This window comes from Pinus tabuliformis, chromosome 7 (assembly GCF_031772625.1).
Source record: "Pinus tabuliformis cultivar Carrire ecotype Pingquan chromosome 7, CPIR1, whole genome shotgun sequence".
NCBI lineage: Eukaryota > Viridiplantae > Streptophyta > Pinopsida > Pinales > Pinaceae > Pinus > Pinus tabuliformis.
Genome location: NC_142293.1, coordinates 299,931,042 through 299,958,493, shown reverse-complemented (window position 1 = coordinate 299,958,493; position 27,452 = coordinate 299,931,042). Strand labels below are relative to the sequence as shown.

Sequence of the window (27,452 nt, the reverse complement as noted above, 5' to 3'; positions counted from 1 at the left end):
TGGGGAGTATCAGTGTACCCCACAAAGATCCCCACCTCTTCTGTTGGCTCAACCTTCTTCCGTGCATCTTTGGTCACTTGGCAATAAACCGATGACCCAAAAATCTTGAAGTGACCAACATCTAGCCTCTTATCAGAATAAGCTTCCTATGATGTTTTACTCTCGAGTATCCAATGTGGACTATGGTTCTGAACATAAACCGTTGTGTTGCATGCCTCAGCCCACAACTGTAGTGGTAGGCCTTGATCATGCAACATCGCCCTTGCTACCCCTACAATGTTCCTCTTCTTCCTCTTGACAACCCCATTATGTTGAGGGTTATGAGGTATCGTCAACTCTCGTTTAATTCCTTCTACTGCGCTGAAGTTCTTCAACTCATTGGAGACATATTCTCCATTGTTATTACTCTGTAGGGCTTTAACCTTCTTTCCTAACTCTTTCTCGACTAATGGTTAAAATTCATAAAACTTTGTGAATGTCTGATCCTTTATCTGCATGAAAATATCCAGCATTTACGAGAGTAGTCATCTAAAAATATAACATAATACCTGTGTTTCAGGGAAAATTTTAAGAAACCCCCCTAAATTTATAAATATAATAAATGGGGGAATCTCCATGGTATATAGGAAAAATGGAAGGCGATTTTATCAATAATATAATATGTATATATAATTTTTTGGCGAATCTCTCACCAGGCATGGCGAATATTTTACTCAATTATAAAATCTTGTAAGATCTTGGCGAGTCTTTCACTAAATAATAAAACTTTGTAAAGTCCTAGTGAATCTTAGCATAGGCTACATGCTGGTTTAATTCCCCCATTTAAATAGGCTACATTCTAGGTGAATACCATGGGTCAATACCATGTGCCATTTTGGTGAATACCATGGGTCAATACCATGTGCCATTTTTATTTTTATTAATTCTAATATTAGGGTTAATAATGGTTTTTTGCATCGTATTAATAACAATCTAGTCCATGGTATTTGTCCCATAGTATTTTGGCCATAGGTTTCACCTAAATATAACCCATTTTTCGAGTGTTCGTAAATATAAGGTGACTTATGGAGTAAATATAAAAAAATGTTTTATTTGTAATGTTTTATTTGTTTACCATATATTTTTATTAATTTACCATACCTCTTTTACAAATATGGTATTTGGCCCATAGGATTCACTTAAATAAAACCTCTTTCTTGAGCCTTCATAAATAGAATGAGGGTTATGGACTAAATATAAAAAGAGGTTTTATTTATTTACGATATGTCTAGTTTATTTATATTTTTATTTACTTACCATACCTTTTGAGTAAGTATAAAAAGACGTTTTATTTATTTACCATACCTCCACTTTACTTATATTTTTATTTGTTTACACCCTTACATGTATATAAGGTGACTTATGGAGTAAATATAAAAAATGTTTTATTTATTTACCATACCTCTCATTTATTTATATTTTTATTAATTTACCATACCTCTTTTATAAATATGGTATTTGTCCCATAGGATTCACTTAAATAAAACCTATTCTTGAAAATGGGCGAATGCATTGACTTAAATAAAACCTATTCTTGAAAATGGGCGAATGGAAGGTTGTAAGTCCTAATTTCAAGGGCTAAATTTACCTTTTTCACCCTCTCCCTTAAAATAAGGTGGGCTATTTGAGGTGATTTGTAAAAATGTACTATGATACAAAATATTCGCCCACTAAAAATTTAAAACCCCTTAATTTCGCCAAAGGGCGAACATTCGCCCCTAAAATTATCCTTGCTGTGTTTGGCAGTGGATACTGTCGAGAATGGTCCACACACACCTAAATGGACTCTCTCTAGAATAGACTCTTCTCGACTGTCTCTATCTCCAAAGGAAGACTTGGTGTATTTTCCCAAAGTACAACCCTTGCATGTATCAACTTTCTCAAGCATACCTTTGGGAAGATCAGTAGAGATTTGTTGCAATATCTTCAAAGCCCCATGATGCAAGTGGCCCAATCGTCTGTGCCACAACTCGCCGACATCTCGACTCAACATATTTTCCTCTTTTGAACTCAAAGTATAACAATACTCTACCTATATCTTATAGAGATTCTGAACTCAAATCCCTATCTTCTTTACTTGACCTGTGGCTAGGTGTCGAAGGAACACCTTTCCTTCCAAAAATATCACATCATAGCCTCTATCCTCAAGCATGGCAATGGATACCAAGTTCTTCGTCAGTTCGAGTACATGCATAACATTCTTGAAGGTGAGTCGAGCTGCATGCTCCCTCTAAAAAGTAAGAGTAGCCACACCAGTAACACTCTACTTACTGTCATCACCCATCTCGATATGCATCTTGAGATCTTTCTCCTCTAGATCACTGAATAACTCTTTGTCGCCAGTCATGTGGAAATAATCTCCATTCTCTAAGTACCAGACACTCCCCATCATTAAAGACACCAGCATGCAATGATGGAAAATTCCAATTCGAATTGCGAGGCCAAAGCCTCACACACCACTCCTCCTAAGGACTTCTCTTTGGACTTCTTCAAAAGACAATTTGTAGCAAAGTGACCCATCTTGTGACAATGAAAGAATTTAACTTTCGTCATGTCCTTCTTCTTACCTCCATGATAAGAATCTGATTTGGAATGAGAAATTTTACATTTTCCCTTCCTTGCCTTAATCGCTAAGGAACAGTTCTCTTCATCCTAATTCTTTGATAAAGAGCAATCCTTGGTGTTCCTCATGATCTCATCCTACAACAAATCCGACCATAGTTGTTCCCAATCTGGCAGTTTTTAACGACGATTGATAGGGTCGTGATAACTATGCCAACTCTTTGGGAGTCCAAGAAGAGAAAGGCTCACCATATCCTCCTCGGCAACTGTGATTCCAACACTTCCAAGTTCATACCGACATTGAGTGAACTTGGTCAAGTACTTTGGAATCATATCACCTTTCTCCATCTTGATTTTACAAAGTTTATCCTTCGGTTCCAACTTCCTTTTATCACTGTTATTCTGATACAAGTTTGTCAATGTTTTCCACATAACATGCGGAGTTTCCTTGCCATGGAGACTCGAGACAATGTGGTCTCAAACTTCCTCAAGGATAATCCGCCTTTCCTTCGCCAGATACTTCTTCCATTTAGCCAAATTTTGTGCATCCGTAACTGTTGGATTGGGGACTTCTTGATCAATGAATTCCTTCATGCCATTATCTTCTAACACAACCTCCATCCTGTCCCTTCAGGCTATAAAATTTGAGCTGCCTTCCAAGGCATACTCAAGCCTCAACCCATGGAACGTCATCTACTGATCCTGAAGGATGTATGCAAATTCGACTTTCACATGTAACCCAGAAACTCAAAACTTTGAAATATCCTCTAGAGAGATGATTTTAAATCAGCGATATCTCACTTAGCCGAACATCGACTCAGCCGTTTTTTTTTTTGAATTTGGGTATCATTTCCCAAGGAATCCAAAAATGCAATTTGTTTCTAAAAATTTTGCACATAAATTCTCATATTTTCTCTACAAACTCTCATCCCAAATAATAATCTTGCTCTGATACCATGTAAAAAATCCTATAGATTCACAAGCTCACGTAATCTACTAAAACAAGAGTTAAGAATCTAATTCTACTCTTTACAGAAGAAGCCCATCAGGGAAAATTTTAAGAACCCCCCCTAAATTTATAAATATAATAAATGGGCGAATCTCCATGGTATATAGGAAAAATGGAAGGCGATTTTATCAATAATATAATATGTATATATAATTTTTTGGCGAATCTCTCACCAGGCATGGCGAATATTTTACTCAATTATAAAATCTTGTAAGATCTTGGCGAGTCTTTCACTAAATAATAAAACTTTGTAAAGTCCTAGTGAATCTTAGCATAGGCTACATGTTGGTTTAATTCCCCCATTTAAATAGGCTACATTCCAAGTAAATACCATGGGTCAATACCATGTGCCATTTTGGTGAATACCATGGGTCAATACCATGTGCCATTTTTATTTTTATTAATTCTAATATTAGGGTTAATAATGGTTTTTTGCATGGTATTAATAACAATCTAGTCCATGGTATTTGTCCCATAGTATTTTGGCCATAGGTTTCACCTAAATATAACCCATTTTTTTAGTGTTTGTAAATATAAGGTGACTTATGGAGTAAATATAAAAAAATATTTTTTTTGTTTACCATACCTCTCGTTTATTTATATTTTTATTAATTTACCATACCTCTTTTGCAAATATGGTATTTGGCCCATAGGATTCACTTAAATAAAATCTCTTTCTTGAGCCTTCATAAATAGAACTAGGGTTATGGACTAAATATAAAAAGAGGTTTTATTTATTTACAATACGTCTAGTTTATTTATATTTTTATTTATTTACCATACCTTTTGAGTAAGTATAAAAAGACGTTTTATTTATTTACCATACCTCCACTTTACTTATATTTTTATTTGTTTACACCCTTACATGTATATAAGGTGACTTATGGAGTAAATATAAAAAATGTTTTATTTATTTACCATACCTCTCATTTATTTATATTTTTCTTAATTTACCATACCTCTTTTATAAATATGGTATTTGGCCCATAGGATTCACTTAAATAAAACCTATTCTTGAAAATGGGCGAATGGATTCACTTAAATAAAACCTATTCTTGAAAATGGGCGAATGGAAGGTTGTAAGTCCTAATTTCAAGGGCTAAATTTACCTTTTTTACCCTCTCCCTTAAAATAAGGTGGGCTATTTGAGGTGATTTGTAAAAATGTACTATCATACAAAATATTCGCCCACTAAAAATTTAAAACCTCTTAATTTCGCCAAAGGGCGAACATTCGCCCCTAAAATTATCCTTGAAGCCCATAAACATCAAGTAAACAATAATCAATAGAGGAGCGGAGTCAAAAGCACATAACATAATAAATATATGGGGAAGGCCACAACTCAAAACCCCACTATCAATTTTTTATTAATCTGGAAAATCAAGATGAAATTACAGTGCTTGTTCTCTCTAGAACAATCCCAGCACTCAACAAATTTAATCTCCAACTCATAAGCAAGCTCAAGGCCAAATCTTAGCCAATTCACAATCTCTCCAAGTCTCTATTCCAATGTGTAATTCAGATAGCTTGTGTTTAAAGGGAAATAAAGCCTCTAAAAATATCACAATCCCTCAAGGATCAGTGCTTGATTGCATGCACTATTAGTGCAACTCAGAAAAATCTAAAACAAATAGTACACTCTCCCTATACTCTAGTCTCAACTCGGTCTTTCTCAGGATCAACATGCATGAGTTCCTGATGGTGGAATCCCCAATTAATTAGTGTAGCACTAATTAGGTCACTAGTGTCCCAACTCACTGTTTACTCACTATTAGTTCCTGAAACTGATTGGAACTAATTTAACTAATTACAACTCATTCATAACTCATCCTTAACTTCTATAAGTTAGGGAGAACATATACATGTCTTCTAAAAGACTTCCAATTCAAATTTCCTAAATTAATTAAGTTTATTAAACTTAATTAATTATTTTCAAATTGCTATGAGAAAAGAATTCTATTTTAATTCACAGTTTAATTCAAGGACAAATTAAAATGAAATTTCTTGTTGTCATTTCTCAACATATTATAGCTTTCCAACCCGCCTTGTTCCTCCCCTTCCCCATTAATTACGGTGCCAGTACCTTCATGGTTGTATGTCAATTCCCCTGAGGGGGCCGACCCACTTCCATCGCCAGTGGTAGCCCTTCACCACAAACACCTCCTCTCGAGTTCAAGCAGGTTAGCTTATGTTCCCTAGTTACAGGTTGGTGAGTACTGCCTCTTTCCCTCATTCAACCAATCAAGGCAAGCATGCCCTTTCCCCTCTGCCTAGGATGCAAACAAGGCAACCGACCCATTCATCCCCGTATCCCTAAGCCCCATGATGTCGCCATCACCTATCTTCATGTCATAGCCAACTTTGTTCCCTTTCTAGACTTCCCGCCCATAATTATCAATGTTTACCCTCCCGTTGAGGTTTCTACCTATCTCCCTACAGCTACACATGCATCTAAAGCAAGGGATATCACCTAGACTGTGGGTGGGTTGGAAAACTCTACCCCCTGGGCCTATCTCTCTACCTAAACCCACATGACCCCTTCGAGTTGCACCACTCGACCCTCTGTCCAGTATCCCCAAGATTCCCATGCGGGAAAGAAGGATTTCGAAGCTAAGGGAAATGGATATAATACCAAGCGGGTGCAAGAGACAGACATAAGACCAGGAAAATGCCACCAGCCTCCACCCCCAATTCTTCCAACGATGCTCAATTTCACAATTCTCACCCATAATACTTCCCCTCTCCCTCAAACGAAAACCAGAACAGGTCAACATTGTGAGGGCTAAGAGATATCTGAATACATACCGGTTAACTCCCACAAACAGTTGATATGCTTGGTGTTGTGGATGACATCACAAAACCCACCCATTTCACCAGTCTCCCCATCCATGAGCGATCCAAACAACAATACCCGACTGCATCCCTTCATTGTTGTTAAGGCAAATACTATCATAACTCCCGCTACGACCTTTCCCATCTTCCTTGCATGCCATCATGCAAAGGACCACCGCACCCATCACCTTGAGCATATGGGAGGCGGTGGTACTATACTCGGGGGTACAATCCATTAATCCCTTACTCGGCGTCCCAACCACCGGCTCAGACCCCTATTGGGATATTAACATTGTTAATATTAGTCATATTACTAAAGAGAATTAACTCTAAATAGAGAAGATCCCATTTCTTCCGCCAACTAGATAAATAACTCCAATTGATATGCTACTTTGTTAAATACATCTACAGCATTAATCATTATAAAAAAACAAAACCCTAAAATGATAACAAATTTTATGTTTGTATTTCCATGGCTATGACTGATTTCCTAACTTAAAGATGGTCACATAGAACAATTATCTTTTATGTAACTTACCCATATTTTGAAGGAACCAATCAAGCCTTGAATCTCTTCATTGAAGCTCCGCTAGAGGAGTCCAACTTCATGAACTTCTTCGTCGTTGGAATTTTATTGGTTAATGACTTGCTAAATAATAAATTCAAGAGTGTGGATAGATTACGGACCCTTCTTCATTGAAGAGTATGTAGTGCTCTAAGTGGTTAGATTTGAATCGATCGTGTGTAAGCAAGGACAGATAGGAAAGTTACCGAAAGAAAAATAAGAAATCTCATTACAGGGATTAAGATTAGCCGAAAATTTTGTTTTTAGTAAAATAAAAAAGAGGTAGAGCAGCTAAAGATATTGGGGTTTTGGTACCTATAGCGTTGGGTATAGCATTAGGCCAACGTAGAAAATCAGGGTCAATGTTTCAATATTATATTGGGGTGACTTTCACACTTTTATTATTTTCTTGAGAGCATTGTTACTTCCATGTTACCAAGGTGGATATCATGATAGTGGTTAATGTGATAATTAATCTAACAAAAATATAACAATTACAATCAATTAAAAATATTGATGTGTTTGATATAGGCTATAACAAAAAAACTATTGTAACAAAAAACTATTGTAATACGAAAAAAAGGAATTAAACCCTATTATAAAATGGATTATTTTGCTAAATATAATTTTCTTATATATACATTTCCCCATCTAATTAGAATATGAAATTATTAGAATTGGAATAATCTTAAATCCCTAGGAAATTGGCCGCGAGGGAGTCATATGGCACAAACCTAATTTAATTTGAGAAAAAAAAAATTACACATCTTATTGTAAAATGGACCATTTTTCTAAATAAAATTTGCATATATATTAATTTCCACATATAATTAGAATATGAATTTATTAGAATTGGAATAATCTCAAATCCCTAGGAAATTGGTGGGCAGGAGCCACATGGCACAAATATAATTTTTTAAATTTATTAAAAGTAAACGAAACCTAACAAACTTTGTAGCACACTACAACTAAACATATGTTGAACATATTCGCTTGAGAATCAATCTAGGTCATCAATTAAAAAAATAGAAATAAAAACCAACAAATCCTCCTCCATAATATAACTTTTAATCCTACTAAAACTATTAAGATCCATTCATCTGTTACTATTTTCCCCCCAAAAAAACGCTTGTACACAATTAAGAAAATAAAAAATAAGAAAATAACCTAACAAAACAAACCCAAAAAGAAAATTGTCTAACATGCTTTTAACTTTTCAAATTCAAATCCTTAATCATCTGGTGCAAAGAAACACAAAACTAATACGATGAATTATATTTATATTTAATTTATCTTGATTTAAAGGCATAAAAAGTGGAATGCCAGAAATGGTTTAATTAAAAATAAATGAGAAATAATTGTCAAAAGATGATAGTTTTTATTCTCAAACAGTTAGGCTAGGCGGTTACCTAACTACCATTTTTTGAGAAATTTAATTCCATGAAATGGATCAAAAGGGTTAGAGGTGGTTACCTAACTACTGTTTTTTGAGAAATTTAATTCCAAGAAATGGATCAAGAGGGTTAGAGGAATCTGAGATCTGGAAGGAGAAAACAACATGAATTGGTAGACTATGTTGTAGTGACAGACAATGGAACTGTAGCTAAGTCTGGTAGAGACTAGATAGCTACTACTTGGAAAGACAGTAGTCTTGAAGAGAAGACCCTGTGAAGGGGTAGCTCGGGGGGAGACTTAAGCGAAGGCAAGCGCTAGTCTCAAGGTTGGGAGGCAAACATTTAAATATTTACGACCAATTCATCTGGGTTATAAGCGGAACAGATAAGTACAAATAAATTTTTCTAGCTATTTTCATCATAGGATTATCCTTAAAAATAGTCTGAGAATTTCGTGCTTAAAGAATTACATTGTTAGACTACATATGAACAAAGGGTTTGCTGTTAGTTGCAAGTAAAGTAAGTTGTAGTAGGAAAAACTACTTTCATGAGAAAGACAGTATCTTTGTAAGGAAATATTATTAACCACTGCTAAATTATAAGGACAGTAAGTCTATAAGAAAACAATAGTCCAGTTTTGTTAAATTTAAAGATACACAACGCTGTAGATGACAATATCAATGAATTATAAAAGCATAAAAACATGATAGAATGACGAAGCTTGAACACAGAAACTATCGGCTAAAGCCCTTAAGGCTGTAGGAAGAATCTAGAACTATAAAACTGGATAATGTGATCAAATATGTGTATTCATTATTCATAGGAAATTATAGACAAATCATGACAGTCCTATCAGTGCTCGCAGGCGGATTTGGAAAAACCCCAAGCTCTACATAAGATTTTAATAGTATCATACCCTGAAGAAATGTTTGCAGCCATACAATAACAATCTATAGAAATGTCATTATCTAGTGCCGTGGCATGATAACCTTGACTTAACTATCTATCTATCTATCTATATATATATATATATATATATATATATATATATATATATATAATCAATGCATACTAAATTAACGATTAGATTATTGCTATATAGTTTAAATTAAATAGAAAATAAATAAACAAACTATTTATGGGTATGTGACATGTGGTATCAGAGCACTCAGGTTACCAAACTGAGGCCTCTGGAAAATTTATGATTAACAGAATTTGTGATATACACAGAGAGGAAGAAAGACAACAAGTATGAGAAGAATGGGAACTATACCCCACCGAACGGTGAGCGGGACAAGAGCTGCAACCTTTCAGGAGACTAATCCTGGGGTATGGGTACAACCAGGAGAATAGTTGCCTAACACTAATACTGCCATCTTGGAAACTGTGCAAGAATTAAAGGTAGAAATGGCTCGACTACGAGCAAACAACGAACGTTTGATGCAAGAACAAGAAAATATCATGAAGATTCTGTTGGATAGATAGAATCAGTGACAAACAATTCCGAGCCCTTAATAGGGAAACATGACTGGAGAATAAGAGCTTCATACTGAATGAGCATAAACTAAAGGCGGTGAAGAAAACTAGGGAGAAAAATCTGCTAACATGTCAGAACAAGACAAGCACAAAAGGCAAAAGGCATAACTTTAGGGAGAATTCCAAAAGATAAAACCTCCACTTTGTTAGCACCTAAACCTGCCTTAGGCTGAAGGAAGGCAAAAATTAGGGTAACCAAAAACCACGCTCAGTCTCATAGCTAGCCCTACCAGAACAGGAGAGGGCTCTCTCCGAGTCACACTCAGTGAATAGATGAATGAAAAGGAATGAGATGACTTTCAAACGAACAATTTATCTTAGGCTGGTAAGTGAATATGGAAACAAGAAGTGATTTTTATGAATGACTGTGTTTCTGGGATGTTATGGGACCACTGGACCTCAATGAACATAGAACTTAACATAAAGGAACAGATTATTTCGTGAGGCAAGGTAGGCGGAAAGCATAGCAATTTAGTTTTAAGATATGGTGGAATTGAGAGATTGATTAAGAGGGTGAAAAGGGCATGGACCACATGAATCCTTTTCAACAGAAGAATGAACACTAACATGAAATTTTCCCACAGGTAGAGCAATAAAATTGAATTCTACCTAATCTCATTCGAAAAATTTCACTGGAAATGAGCATGAAATGAATTATGAAACATAACTAAATACATATGAACACATAAGAAATACACTTGCTACACTCATGACCACAAGAATCTCATGAAACAAAGCTATTGCTTTTCATTAATTCTCTATGAAAAATACATAGTGAAGAAACAAAGTTTCTTTCCCACAGTCTCCCAGAAGTTACAAGCCAACCAACCCAATTGCTTTGCAAATGGTTTGCATACAATATATAGAATGTGCCATGAAGAGATAGAACGCCCAACGGTCACAAAATGAAGGTGGAGAGCCAAGAATCAGCTACAGGTGCAGCACCAAAAACATGAAACATGGCTTGGGTGACCCTTTGCCTTCCTTTGCCACTTGTATAACTGACCATATGGAGTGAAAATATTTATAAAACCGCCATGCTCCTCCTCCTGTGCGTCGCGCTCTTTTCCAAGTGACTTTTGGAGGCCTTCCCGATGTCCAAATTGAGCGCAGGATAGCTTGCTAGAAAGGTATTTGAGTCTACGTTCCAACCCCATGGGAATGTTTTGATTTGGAGTTCATTTACTCTATCAAAAACCAAACCTCCCAAGATTGGTCGAACTGTGCCAACGGAGGCTGCCTCAAGGCAGAGTGATGTTGCGGTCAACTTTTGAATACCTTCCTCAATCTCAAATTAATCTCTTGATAGTTCATTGGAAAGCCTGTCCTATCTACCTTCCAACTTAACTAGAATTTTGCAATTTTTAATTCATTTGGCCTATCAAAAATTAAATCTCCCAAGACTGGTCAAACTGTGCCAAATGAGGCTGCCTAAAGGCAGAGTGCTGTTAAAGTCAACTTTTGAATGCCTCCCCCAACTCCCAATTGAGCTCATGATAGCTCATTGGAAATCTACTTGTGTCTAGTTATCATTTTGATCATTACACAATTCATTTGGCCAACCGAGCTAAGCGAAAACTTGCTTTTCCTGAGATCGCTCCAGAGGTGCATAAATTCTCCCAAGGCAACTGTATTTTTGACATTTCCTCAAAACCATAACACCTGTGTAAAAAGTGAAGGAGGTTTTTCTTCCTTGGTCTGTTATGGACAAAAAACTCTCTCCGTTTTCCCAAATTCATCTTTGATTTCTCAGAAACATCATTTGAGTGAAACATATCTCGATGTGTGGGACAAGGGATTTGCCGAAACGAAGCGAAATGAAGGGGATAGGGAGCTTCTAAATTCTTGAGGAAATTTTGGGAAGTATGGAGGGATGTTAGGAAGTAGGGGAAAGTGAAATCTCAGAAATTGAGTGAGGGGAAGGGGTCCAAAAAGGCAAAACACAGGCCCAACCATAGAAAATTGCCAGGTTGTAGCAAGAAACTAGGGTTTGTGCGAAAATGAGGAATTTGGGGGATCTCAGTGATGGGAAGTGTTTGATAAGGTATTTTAAGGATAGGGGAAGGTGTATGACCATCATGATACAAGCTTTTCCACTGATTTGACCATCCAAGAGAAATTAGCTTCAAAACTCTAGGAGAGGGAAATGAACCTTGCCTAGGCACAACTGAAACATGAACAAGGTGTGAAATGACCCAATGGGACTTGACATGATGATGACAACCCTCTGAATGATGGTAGACTCAATTGAATGGTGACATGGAACATCATTTGGACAACTTTGACAAGGGTAAAATCACACCCTAGGCCTAATGCCTAGTGACCAAATTTTACAGACTCACTGAAATGATAAAATTTGACCTTGACACCTTAAAATCACTTGTGTAAGAGCATGTTTGATCACTGGAGGAAGGCTGCAAAGACTGACACCATAGAAAATTTTAGGGGCGAATGTTCGCCCTTTGGCGAAATTAAGGGGTTTTAAATTTTTAGTGGGCGAATATTTTGTATCATAGTACATTTTTACAAATCACCTCAAATAGCCCACCTTATTTTAAGGGAGAGGGTAAAAAAGGTAAATTTAGCCCTTGAAATTAGGAGTTACAACCTTCCTTTCGCCCATTTTCAAGAATAGATTTTATTTAAGTGAATCCATTCGCCCATTTTCAAGAATAGGTTTTATTTAAGTGAATCCTATGGGCCAAATACCATATTTATAAAAGAGGTATGGTAAATTAATAAAAATATAAATAAATGAGAGGTATGGTAAATAAATAAATAAAAATTACATTTACTCCATAAGTCACCTTATATTTACGAACACTCAAAAAATGCATTATATTTAGGTGAAACCTATGGGCAAAATACTATGGACAAATACCATGGACTAGATTGTTATTAATACCATGCAAAAAAACATTATTAACCCTAATATTAGTATTAATAAAAATAAAAATGGCACATGGTATTGACCCATGGTATTCACCTAGAATGTAGCCTATTTAAATGGGGGAATTAAACCAGCATAGATCCATCTTTACTCTGGATCTACTAACCCCCGAGAGGTATCAAATATTGTGATATGCAAACTAGCATAGAGTGAAAAAATATTTGATCCCTGTCGATCAAGAGTAAAAATGGATGTTGTAATTTAATGTATGTTAAACATTTTAGCTTAGTTAAAATAAAAATCAACTATTAATTTTATTAATTTTTATAAATTACTAATAGTAATTTTTAAGCTCCAGGTTTATGATAACCCATGGTAATACCAAGATCTTAGAAGATTTTATAATTGAGTAAAATATTCGCCATGCCTGGTGAGAGATTCGCCAAAAAATTATATATACATATTATATTATTGATAAAATCGCCTTCCATTTTTCCTATATACCATGGAGATTCGCCCATTTATTATACATATAAATTTAGGGGGGGTTGACACTAACATTGGTTCCAATGGGGGATGGTAGCTCCTTGGAGGTGCCAAGAACTACAGATCTTTGGGTGAGCAGACAGTGCCTTTGTCCATTGGGTTATGGAGTCCATTATTCCGACAAACCAACATGACTCAAACTGACTCAATGCAAACTGACATGACTAAAAAAAACTTGACTCTAAACTTAAAACTTAAAGCTTGGTGGTAGAACATGACCACCTTTATTTCTTACAAGACTATATATCATCAAACTATATCAAACTGCCAATGTAACCAATCCAGAAGATGGCTTCTTGACTGATTCTTCTGATCAGATCTTTTGATCAACAATTGATGTTGGTAACTGGACCTCCAAAAACATAATTGAGCATGATCTCCTTCATCACTGAGTACTGCAATAATGACCTTCGCTGCTGTCTGCAACAAATCTGCCATTGGATCATGAATAACATGAAGATTCTCCTCCTGCTGAAGAAACAAGGTGTCCTTTTCTTGTGATGCTGATCTTCCTTCATAATGTACTTCAGAAGAAGTATGTTCCTGGTCCTCAAAAATTTCTGAACAAGAAAATGAGTTGATTTCCTCTTCAAAAGACATTTCAAGACATGAGACACATGAAGAAGAATCTGAATGGAAATTTTGATTGCTCTGGTCTTCTACAGTCTGAATATATTTTTCTTCATATGATAAAACAACTCGATTATGATGTGCCTCATTAAGTTCATCAATCATGAGAAAAGAAACTTCGGATGGTTCTTGATACTCAAATATGACATTGCCCTCATCTACCAATATTTCATCCAAGAAAACTTTTTCACTTACTTGAGCAGAGATCTCCTCTTGTTGTTCATGAACTGACTGCATTACCTCTTTATGAAGGCTTTGTTCTGATGTCATGAGAACATTTGGACCCAAAACTTTGCCTTCTTCTATGGACCAATCTGAAACGACACTTTTTCTTTCATCACTTTCAGCCATATGGAACTCTCCAACCTGATGATCTATTTCATGTAATTCATGTTGACTGCCATGATGCAAAATTCCTTCATTTTCCACCGTACAAAGATCTTGATTCTGCTACAAAGTTTCTTGATCGTCTTTACACTGCTGAAAGTGATTTTCATATAGGGCTTCCATGATTTCATCATCCACAAAATTATCATCCTCATAATATTTTTCAAGGCTCTCAATAAAACCATAAGCATGCTTGCAACAATCATGAACTAGATTCAATGATGGATAAGAGTCTTTATATCTTTCAATGAACATGGCATGAAAATCCTTTAAACTGTAAACACAAGCAGGTGGCAAACTTTCATACCAAGATTGGGCTTCACCTTCTAGAGTGGACATGAATATCTTCATTAAGAAATCTTCAGGAAAATCAACCTTCAACTTGTGAATATGCATGTGAAATTGAACTAGGTGTAAGGCAACATCCTTCTTACCATCATCTTTAAACGTAGGCAGATTCTTTGACCAATCTACCTTCGGAATTTTATTTTGGAAGCCTGGGATGTGATCTCGGCTCATGGGAGCATATCTTCTTGCAATTCTATCCATCGCGAATGGAGTCGCCAGGTGAATGATTTCAGCCATCTTCTTATGTCTAATCGTTGTTCACCATCAACATCAGATCTGAACTTGAGATATGTCCTGGGGCAAAACAATTTTCAAGCAAACCATTTTCTTCCCCAGTGGAGTCGCCACTCTGTTAGCACCTAAATCTGCCTTAGGCTGAAGGAAGACAAAAATTAGGGTAACCACAAACCACGCTCAGTCTGGTAGCTAGCCCTACCAGAACGGGAGAGGGCTCTCTCCGAGTCACACTCAGTGAATAGATGAACGAAAAGGAATGAGATGACTTTCAAACAAACAATTTATCTTAGGCTAGTAAGTGAATATGGAAACAAGAAGTGATTTTTATGAATGACTGTGTTTCTGGGATGTTATGGGACCACTAGACCTCAATGAACAGAGAACTTAACATAAAGGAACAGATTATTTCGTGAGGCAAGGTAGGCGGAAAGCATAGCAATTTAGTTTTAAGATATGGCGAAATGGAGAGATTGATTAAGAGGGTGAAAAGGGCATCGACCACATGAATCCTTTTCAATAGAAGAATGAACACTAACATGAAATTTTCCCACAGGTAGAGCAATAAAATTGAATTCTACCTAATCTCATTCGAAAAATTTCACTAGAAATGAGAATGAAATGAATTATGAAACATAACTAAATACATATGAACACATAAGAAATACACTTGCTACACTCACAACCGCAAGAATCGCATGAAATAGAGCTGCTGCCTTTCATTAATTCTCTATCAAAAATACATAGTGAAGAAACAAAGTTTCTTTCCCACAATCTCCCAGAAGTTACAAGCCAACCAACCCAATTGCCTTGCAAATGGTTTGCATACAATATATAAAATGTCCCATGAAGAGATAGAACGCCCAAGGGTCACAAAATGAAGGTGGAGAGCCAAGAATCAGCTACAGGTGCAGCACCAAAAACATGACACATGGCTTGGGTGACCCTTTGCCTTCCTTTGCCACTTGTATAACTGACCATATGGAGTGAAAATATTTATAAAACCGCCGTGCTCCTCCTACTGTGTGTCGCGCTCTTTTCGAGGTGACGTTTGGAGGCCTTCTCGATGTCAAAATTGAGCGCATGATAGCTTTTTGGAAAGGTATCTGAGTCTACCTTCCAACTCCACCAGAATTTTTTGATTTGGAGTTCATTTGCTCTGTCAAAAATCAAATCTCCCAAGACTAGTCAAACTGTGCCAACTGAGGCTGCCTCAAGGCAGAGTGATGTTGCGGTCAACTTTTGAATGCCTTCCTCAATCTAAAATTAAGCTCTTGATAGCTCATTGGAAATCCTGTCCTGTCTACTTTCCAACCCAACTAGAATTTTGCAATTTGGAGTTCATTTGCCCTGTCAAAAATCAAATCTCCCAAGACTGTTCGAACTGTGCCAAATGAGGCTGCCCAAAGGCAAAGTGCTGTTACAGTCCACTTTTGAATGCCTTCTTCAGCTCCAAATTGAGCTCATGATAGCGCATTGGAAAGATACTTGTCTCTAGTTATCATTTGGATCATCAAGCAAGTCATTTGGCCAATCGAGCTAGGAGAAAACGTGATTTTCCTGAGGTCGCTCCAGAGGTGCATCAATTCTCCCAAGGCAACTATATTTTTGACATTTCCTCAAAACCATAACACCTGTGTAAAACATGAAGGAGGTTTTTCTTCCTTGGTCTGTTATGGACAAAAACCTCTCTCAGTGTTCTCAAATTCATCTTTGATTACTCAGAAACATCATTTGAGTGAAACATATCCCGATGTGTGGGACAAGGGATTTGCCAAAATGAAGCGAAATGAAGGGGATAGGGAGCTTCTAAATTCTTGAGGAAATTTTGGGAAGTATGGAGGGATGTTAGGAAGTAGGGGAAAGTGAAATCTCAGAAATTGAGTGAGGAGAAGGGGTCCAAAAAGGCAAAACACAGGCCCAACCATAGAAAATTGCCAGATTGTAGCAAGAAACTAGGGTTCGTGCAAAAATGAGGAATTTGGGGGATCTCAGTGATGGGAAGTGTTTGATAAGGTATTTTAAGGATAGGGGAAGGTGTATGAACATCAGGACACAAGCTTTTCCGCTGATTTGACCATCCAAGAGAAATTAGCTTCAAAACCCTAGGAGAGGGAAATGATCCTTGCCTAGGCACAACTGAAACATTAACAAGGTGTGAAATGACCCAATGGGACTTGACATGATGATGACAACCCTATGAATGATGGTAGACTCAGTTGAATGGTGACATGGAACATCATTTGGACAACTTTGACAAGTGTAAAATCACACCCTAGGCCTAATGCCTAGTGACCAAATTTTACTTGAAGACTCACTGAAATGATAAAATTTGACCTTGACACCTTAAAATCACTTGTGTAAGAGCATGTTTGATCACTGGAGGAAGGCTGCAAAGACTGAAACTAACACACTCTTTTATGGCGAACAAGAGAAGGTCATAGAAGCTTGGCTCATCAACATGAACAAGTATTTCTATCTATAGGAATATGATCATAGCCTGAAGGCTTGGTTGGCCATTTTTCACCTGCAAGGAAAATCCACCCTATGGTGGGAGGAATTAAAAATAGTACGTGGTGTAAATGAGCAGAGCATAACTTGGGATAAATTTCAAAGATATTTCAAGGAAAAATATCTAACTGAAAGGTTTTATGATGAAAAAGCCAAGGAGTTTCATGACCTTCGATTGGGTCAGTTAACCATGGATGAATTTATAACAAAATTTACATCCTTACTGTGTTATGTACCATACATTCAGGAAGAAAAGGCTAAAGTACAAAGGTTTGTTAGCAGCCTGCCACTGTATATGAAGGAGCACCTTGAGTTCAATAATCCAAAAACCATGGAAGAAGTCATATGGAAGGCCAGAATATGTTACCAGTAAAACAAGTCAAAAGGGGAAGGACCTATAAGATGGAATGACAAGAAAAAGAACAAATTTTACTCCAGTATTAAAGGAAATAAGCTTAAGGTGAATAAACCCCCCAAGGGTTAGACCAACAGAAAATTGAACATAAATCCACCCAGGTTCAAAATTCCCAGTGAGACCAAGGAAAATGAACAATCAGTAAAAATAGAAGTAGAAATGACAGGTAGACCACCAGTATAGTGTTGGGGTTGTAGAGGACCCCATTATGTTAAAAAATGTCCACACCGCAGGGTAACCAAACAGGTGGCATAGATTCAGGAAACATCGATAGTGAGAGAAGTGGCAAGAAGCATGCCTAAAATTAATGCCGCACTTGAATACCATCAAGCGAAGTACCAACCAACCATGATAAAGTTTGAAGGTAAAATATCCAACCAAACTGTGTCTATCTTTTTATTATCCTAGAGCAACCTTGAGTTACATTAATCCCAAAGTAGTAGATTAATGTTGTTTGCAAGTTTTTAAGTTTAAAAATACCTGGTTAGTGCGATTAGCAACCGAAGTCAAGAGAAGAGTGTTGACCAAGGTCAACAATTGTCCCCTACAGATAAAAGGACAGTCTATTATGGCAGACTTGAATGTGTTGCCCTTAGGATCATACGATATTTTAATTAGTATGGACTGGTTGGGAAAACACTGGTCCCTCCTTAACTGTAAAACTAAAATTATTATCTACATGGACAAGGAGGGAAAGAGATGGGAAATTTAGAGAATAAGAAGACCCTTAAAATTGAGGCCAATGACATCCTCCCAATTGGCTAAGTGTATCTAAAAAGGATGCCAAATTTATGCAATACAAGTAGGGTACTCAAACTCAAAAGAAAAGTTTGTTTCTTTAGAGAATATACCCATAGTGCATAATTTTCATGATGTATTTCCTGAAGAAATTCTGGGACTTCCACCAAAAAGAGATATATATTTCACTATTGAACTAATACCAGGGGCTACTCCGGTATCTTGCGCCCCTTACCGCATGAATATACCTGAGTTAACAGAACTAAAAATGCAGTTGCAAGAATTACTCGATAAGAAGTACATCCGACCGAGTGTATCACCTTGGGGAGCCTCGGTACTTTTTGTTAAAAGGAAGTATGGAACCTTGCATATGTGTATGGACTACCATCAACTAAATAAGTTAACCATCAAAAACTAGTATCCTCTACCTTGTATAGATGAGTTGTTTGATCAAGTGAAAGGAGCAACCGCGTTTTAAAAAATCGACCTTCGTTCCGGTTATCATCAAATTAGAATCAAGGAGGAGGAAATAGCAAAAACAACCTTCAAGACTCTTGGGCATGGAATCCCCCCAAGGCATATTTTGGGGCTTAAAGCCCAAGTTTTGGTCGAATCTTGTTGTAAAGCTCCGTGAATTGTGGGCGCGGGGTGCAAGAGTATGATAGAGTCATAGGGTTATCGCCCTAGTTTTGTAAAGGTAATGTCGGCTGGATAGACCTACCCATGGTCCTTGGATTCCCAATCCATGAGCTAGCGTGAGTTTTCTTCTGGAGGGTTCAATTTTTTCTCCACCTATCCACCACTGCAAGGGAAGATGTGCCCCATCGACGGTCTTCCTTGGCCTTCCCCATCAGACAGTCGACAACTCCTTCCTTTTCTCTCGTGAATGAAGAACTCCTTGCCATTTGTGACATTTCTCTTTTCGGCAGCAGGGATCTATCATGGCTCCGGCTCTCGGCTTTGGGTTCCTTTTTGGTTTGCTCATGTCCCGACCCTATGATGGCTCATCTTCCTTGTACGCGCTCCAGAGTTCTTCGGCTTCTAGTTGGTTGCTTGGTGCTTTAGATGACTCTGTTAGCAATCTTAGGAGGTTTTTTGCATGGCTCCCTTATATGGGTAACTGAGTATGTAGTGGTTTATACATATTCCTCTTTCTTGCTATATAGTTCCAGGCTTTAGAATTTTGCTAACATAGCTTTTATGTTCCCTATTTGTTTGTTGAGGGTGGCGACTAGGGCACGAAGGGCCTTCTCAATCAAGTTCTTTCCAAGCAAAGATGGTCAACTCCTTCACCATTCCAAGGTCATCTCCTCTTACCAGGTAAGATGAATGTATGCTCGGATTCATAGAGCTCCGGTCTTTGGTTTCTTGGGCTTTCATCACTTGTTATGGATTTATCTAAGAATCCTATTCGTAGTAATGTTTTATTGAACACTGCACGAAGTATTTAAATTTTATGGCAATAACATGTATTCCTCTGGTTCGAATCCATCACTGAGGTTGTTGTTTGAGTAACCTTGCTGGTTTGCCTACCCATGAAGGGTATTATTTTTTCTACAGAAATAGAGATGTAGTTTGAGTAAATTCATGAATCAGACGTTTTTAAGGTTCTGAGATTTTTGAGTTTTTATGTAATTATTGATACAATATACGTTGTTTGCGGCCTCTTTAATATTATCCCTCTTCTGGGGTTCTGTTTGGTTGATAATAATGAGAAATCTATATGATACTCTCAGTGTTAAGGTGTTATTAAATGGTAAGCGATGTGTGCTTCTTCTAGCTGGATGGTTTCATTTACCTATACTTTTTGTTGCTATCTTGAGATTGAGTTGTGCTTCTTCTAGTTGGATAGTTTCATTTACCTATAGTTTCTGTTTGCTATCTTGAGATTGGGGTTTACCTAGATTTAGCATTTCGTCTTCTTGTGTATTCGTTTTCTTTGCTAGAGTTAACTCTTCGGCATTTTTATGACAGTTCTCGCTTTTCTTCCCAAACTATATTAAAGGATGTATATGTATTTTATGGTTCGACAAACTTGTTTTTCCGCTTATGTTTTGCAACTTGACTCTACTATGGTTATATTCACATGAGTCTGCAGAGTGGCTACTTGTTAATTTACCAACTTCCGAATGGTAGGTTTTGTTTTCGAATTCTGGAAATGTAATAGGCTCGTAGGTGGTCATTTCTATCTCTTTTACTCTCAGCTAGACACAAGAAATTTTAATCCCTACAGGGTTAAATTTTTTTTTTTTATGAAAAGAACTGAATAAATTTATGCCAATGTTCTTTCTTGAAATCTTTCATTTATTTCAACAGAAGCTTCTTTTCTACAGTGAATATATTTTCAGGGTATTTCATGCTTGTTTTAATTCGTAATGAATTCCTTGTTTTAATTCGTAATGAATTCCTAGCTCTTCTTTCGGTTTTTTCCCTGCATTCTTTTGTTAGGAGAGTTGCACCTACTTCCTTAGCAGGCTAATATGTCTAAATTTTTTCCCTGCATTCTTTTGCTTGGAAAGTTGCACCTACTTCCTTCAATATTTATAGTAGGCTAATATGTCTAAATTCTAACTTAACTACTTACAGTAGTGCCCCATTTTTCTTACTTTCAGCATAAGTTCATTCTCTAGTTCTCTGACAGATTATTTAGTTTAGTTGCAGAATTAAAAATATAACACTACTGTAACATTTCAATCCATCAATTTCTTAAAAAAATGCAGAGTCCTATTCTTAACACTGCGTTGCATATTTTAGAGTTTAATATGTATCTCTATCCTAAAGATTTTCTTTTATTGTGGTTCACCAGAACACGAGAACTAGTATTTTTCTCCCAAATGTGCCTTTGCTCACAAGATAGACAATTTTCTTGTAAGACTTATCAGTCACAACATCCAACGTCTTTCGCTATTTGATCATCGACTTAGCTCTTGAACCGACATATCAGCACGAAAGATTTTCCCTTCATTTTCTTTTCTTCTTTGTTATCATAGATACTAAAATTACCCGCTTGATCTTCTTCTTGGAGAATTTATTTTTAGAGAAGTAGTTAAAGTTAGGTAACTACCTATCCTAACTTCTCGACATGTGAGAGTTACAAGATTTGTTAACACTCCATTATTGTTTTATTCATAAATTATAAAATCTTAAATGCATAAATTCAAATAATAATAAATTCCAGTTTTTATTTTACTGCAGTAAATAAATAATTACAATTTTCTAGAAACATCACAAAACATTTCTACAATTTATTTTTATTGTTGATTGGTAAAACTTATATTTGATATTTATGTAAAGTTTTATTGATTTATGTACTAATTATTTAATAAGAGAAAATGAATCAAAGTGGTAATAAGTTTTTGTTTTTATTTAAAAAATGTATAAATAGAAAAAAAAAAAAAAGATCATCTTAAGATATTGGTGGAAGTAGGTTCACTTCATCAAATAGCACTGGGCTAGTGGGAAGGAGAACCATTTGTCTTTCACGAAGGGTTGATATACTTAAAAAAAAAAAAATAATAGAAAAAAAAAAAAAAAAACTTAATATTTGATTTTAAAACTATCAAACAAAAATAAATATTTGATTCAAAAGCTATTAATTAATTTGAAGGTTATTTTTATTATCAATTATTAACATTACTTTATATATATGTAAAAATTTAGCTGGACTATTTAACTGTGATTTAAGGAAATGTAAATGCCCAGTATAGATTATATAACTATGATATTAAATTGAAATTGCATTTATATGTATAGTAATAAATATTATAAAGTATGTATAAAAGTGTTATTGAGTAACTAGTTTAATTTTTTAAACTCAAGTTTCAGAAAATGCAATTTCAATTATCTTTTATGTAACTGGCCCATCTTTTGAATGAATTAGTAATCACTTCATTCAGGTAAGCTTTGTTGAAGAAGTGTCACTTCATGAACTTCTTCCTGGTGGGAATTTTATTAGTGAATGTCTTGCTAAGTAAATTGGTTAATGTCTTGCTAAATATTTACTATAAATACAAGAAAATAATAAATTCAGAGATGGATAGATTACTGACCCTTCTTCATTGAAAGATACTTATCGCTCCTAGTTGTTACAGGATTGAATCAATTGTGTGTAAGCAAGGATTGAATCAATTGAGTGTAAGCAAGGACTGATAGCAAAACTACCCAAAGAAAAATAGGAGATTAGCTGAAAATTCTGCCTTCAATAAAATAGAGAAGAGGTAGACGTGTGAAAGCGTAGTAACCCTTGCTGAAAGAAGTTGCCATAATACAGCATTGACTCCAGCAGAAACTATTATGATCCATTCTTCCGTTTCTCTCCACGGGAGTTAATGGCTGTTGCTGTTCTTGATTGTAAGACTTGAATGTCGTCGCATGCATATATACAGTTTGCCATGGAGAGGGGAGAAAGAGCTGGAGTAGTTGGTCTCACAACGCTGATCTATGGAATTGTTGAGGCATTCGGGTCTGTCTTTTCTCCTTGGGGGAAACTTCTTCGGGGAATCACTCCAATGTCAGAGCCATAGACATTGGAGTCATCTTGCAATACCTTCAACAATGGTACATTCGAGCTTTTAATTATCACAATTCAGGTACAGTGATGTGTGGTTTAACGGTAAGACACATGGGCGAAGCCCGGGAGGTCTGAAGTTCAAATCTCATTGAGTACAGTGACCTGATAGTTACCGATTCACCATGTGGTTTAAAAAAAAAATTATCACAATTCGAAATTAAGTTTTAGTTTTAGAAATTCTGGCCAATGGTTTGAATTTTGTTGTCTTTGTGGGTTTTTGGATTTTTATTCCATCTCTAAATATTTTGGAAATTTTGTTTTTTTAGTTAAATTTATTTATTTTTATTTTTCTTATTTTTTCTTCCTTTATTTTCTTATTTTCTTACTAAAATAAAAAAAACAAAGAAAACGATAAAAAACAATTAAATCAGAAACAGAATTTGGAAATTTCACATTCAAGAAATAAGTAAAGCTAAAAATACAAAAGAAAATAATGAAAAACATAAAACAAAGCTTTCTTCATCGTTAATTGTAAACACAGTATGATAATGCAAAAATTACACTGCAATGTCATAAATTCACAATTTGAATTATGATAATTAAAAATATGATAATATGTGCGTACTTGTAATTCAAAATATGATCAAATGTGCGTATTTGTGTGTTATTCTCTCTATAAAATATTGAAAACAAATTACCAAACATAAGTGAAAATTTTTACAACACCACACAGGTCTCAATCCATGAGTTCTATATGTGAGTTAGTGGTGATATTGTAAAATTTGATTTCATACATTTCTTTTCATCAAATGATGAGAATCCTAACCCACTTTATAATGAAAATCTAAGAACAAACATGTTGAAGGAAATATAACTACGTTTTTCATAAATATATTTTTGATATTTGTATTTATTCAAGAAAAGAAATATTTTTTTATAATATATGTCAATGAGTTTCTTGCTCATTGAAGTAGGTCCATCACATGTCAAAGTGTTATAGGTGAGTCAAAGAGGAATTGTGTTCAATACCTTAAGGGTATGTTACATTATGTGTATTTATGTATAAAAGTCAAAGAAGACACCTCCAAGCAAAGTCAAGTACAAGGAAAATTTTAAGGATGGAAAATTTTCTTTTAAAATCATTAGCGAATCTCAGTAATCCCTAATATGCAAACTATAAAATGTTTATTGATATATTTGTAAAATTATTCAAATTTAAAATGATTTTATATATAGTCTCTATATAATGTTGACGATTTTTAAGGTAAAGTAATTTTATATTCTAAACTTTGAGCGAATCATTTTTTATAAAAATTGGAAATTGGCAAAGCTTTTTTGTGGAAAATCATGGAAAATTAGCCCACTAGGCGAAAATTAGCCCCTAAAATTTTCCATGGTCAAGTATCCTCCAAGCAAAGACATCATCAAAAGAAGCAATGGCACCATTAAAAGCACCTACTGCAACAAAGAAAATCAAGTTGGACTCAAAGCAACAGGTCGGCCTTCAAGTCAGCCTAAAGGAGGGACAGACCTCTATATATAGAGGTTTTCCACTTCCTCAAAAGACAATGCATCCTCTCTGAAATATGCAAAGGTATAAGGTAAGAAAAGGGTAACAAGAGGACAAGAAAAGGGTCACCAAGGCCACGAGGAAAGGAAGAATAAAACCAAAGTGTTAAACAGCTAGCTATAGCCACACGTTCGAGGAAAGAAGAGTTGTCTCCACAGTTATGACAGCTGTAACTTAAAGTTTACCATATCTCATTATTTGGGGTTCAAAGTAGGCCAACAAGGCTTCTCTCTCAAGTGTGGAAGAAGGGTATGCAAGCAAAGGGAGTAAGAGAAGTCTAAAATAGTTCTTGTGAAGATATTCCATCACACGTGTGAAGAATTAGGGTTGCATTGCTGCTGCTCTAAGTCTGCAATATTTGGAAAAGAAGGCTCGGTTGAGAAGAAACAAAGTCATCTCCTGAAGTTAGAAAGGCTCCATCATAAGCGAAGGAAGAAAAAGGTCAAGGGACATTCTAGAGTGTATAATAGAAGGTCTCTATAGTTTTGAGAAGAAGTGCCGAAGGAAGAAAGATAAAGTGTTGGAAGGAGGAGAACAAAGTGTTGTAAGAAAAAGTAATCTTGAAATAACTTGACTTGTGCTTGAAGGATCTTCTAGTGAACGGTTTAGGGCTTGTAATTGATCAAGAAAGAAGCTTCAATAAGAGAAAACTTACCCAAGGGTTTTCCTCTCAAGAGAAGAGAGGTTTTAGCCCTGGAAGAGAGCCAACATATTGTGTTATTGTTCTTATGTTTTGATATAATTTTGATGAAGTACACACACATGCCTTAATAATAAGAAGAAGATTAAGCTAAAAAGTAAAAGTAAAAATACTCCACCAATTGTTATCAAGCAAAGACGAATCACACTACACCTAATTTTCCCTATATTCTTCAACATCGTATCAGAGCTAAGGTGACACATAAAGGAAAGGGAAACTCAAGAACACTCATCAAGAAAATAAATCTACAAGGTTGAAGCATCAAGCCAAATCTACTCAAGGGAAATAAGGCATATCACCTATCATTCAACAAGGAATACTAGATAGCAAGAAGCAGACCCTTACATAAAGACACCTACAAAGAAAAGCATACTGAAGTAGGACCTACATCAAGCTACAAGTCATCAAGAAAATCTCATCATCAACCAAGTCCACTTGGAGAAGGCAACTTGAAGAACATCAAGATCCTAGGAAAGGCAAGCCATCAAGATATATCAAGTAAGTATATGTTCCCTTCTGAATATACATCAATGCTTTTTTGCAAGGAAAGCAACAAATTGGTAGGTACCAATAACTTTCTTGCATGGAAGAAGAGGATTGATTTACTTCTCAAGGAGAATGATCTCCTAGAACATGTCAAATGGAATATCTCTATCCCTGCTAAGAAAAAAACTGAAGCCTTAGCTAAGTACAATGAGGATGAGACAAGAGCTCAAAGGATTCTAATAGAATAAATCAAAGACTCTCTCATTCCTTATGTTTCCAAATTTGAAACATCAAAAGAAATTTATCATAAGCTAGTAGAGCTATTCTTGGTATCCACAACCAGAGAAGTAATATATCTAAGGAACGAATTATACAAGATGAAGATAACAAAGGAAGGAATAGCTCCCTACTTCATGAAAATATCTTAAATGAGATATCAACTTGAAGATCTTGGGGAATTCATGTCTGATAGAGAGATGACAACTATAGTACTCAATGTTCCTTTTGAGGATTGGGGCAACTTCACATCAAGCATATATTCCAAGAAGAAAGCAACCACACCCAGTGAAATGTGGTCTCTATGTAGAACAAAGGAAACCAAACTTAAAGAAGAGGAGGATGTGGGATCAAAGGAGCAAGCATTCGCTACCATGCCCAAAAGAAAGGGTAAATTTGGTAAATTTGGTCCATGAAGAACAAACAACAAAGACATGTCCAAAATCCAATGTTTTGGATGCCAAGAATATGGAAACTACAAAAGGAATTGTCCTAATCTTAAGAAGGATAACAACAACAAAAGGAAAATGGAAGAACCTCGTGTGACCCAAAAATGAAATAAGAAAACAAGAAGCAAAAGAAGGAAGATCCTCAGGATCTCTACTATGACTAGGTCAAACTCTTTACTTCAAGTATTTTTTTCAAAGTTTTTGAGTAGGATATGAGCATGTAGGAATAAAATAAAGTTGCATGGCTAGAAACATCTTCTAGAATCTAGAAGCATGAAGTACATAGAGTTTTAGATACTCACGAAACTGTAGAATTTATAATGAGAATAAAAATGCATGCGTAGAAATATCTTCTAGAATAAGGAGCATTATAGATATAAGTCAAGATATTCATGTAGAAAGAGCATACCTAGTATAGGACCTCATCCACACTGAAATGAAAATTGATCATGATTAAGAATCTTAGAAGACCTCTATCATCAAAAAGAAAAGAAACTTTTGCAACGCAAGGATCTTTAAGATCCTATGATAGAATCTTCAAAAGAAGGTTCATAAATCAAAGAAAATGTCTCATTGGGAATCCCATTCATGGGATTCAAGAAAAGGATGATATGCAGGAAAGCTAAGATGAAGCAAGAAGGGCCACACCAATGACAACCAAATGAAGCTAAGATGATCAAAGGAGAATCAAGATGAGGTATGTGTACATCAAAGTTTAATCATGTTATGATTTGTATATTATTGAGTCGTGGGAATAGTTCTATAACATGATCAAGTATGAAAGAAACTATTTCACCAAGAACATGCTCGAAGGCATGTACTACA

At 35.8% G+C, this 27,452-nt stretch overlaps 1 pseudogene; it reads right to left on the bottom strand.

Annotated features, from left to right (window-relative positions):
• LOC149247051 (arogenate dehydrogenase 2, chloroplastic-like) overlaps positions 1–27,452 on the bottom strand; it is a 146,490-nt pseudogene that overhangs the window by 54,162 nt on the left and 64,876 nt on the right.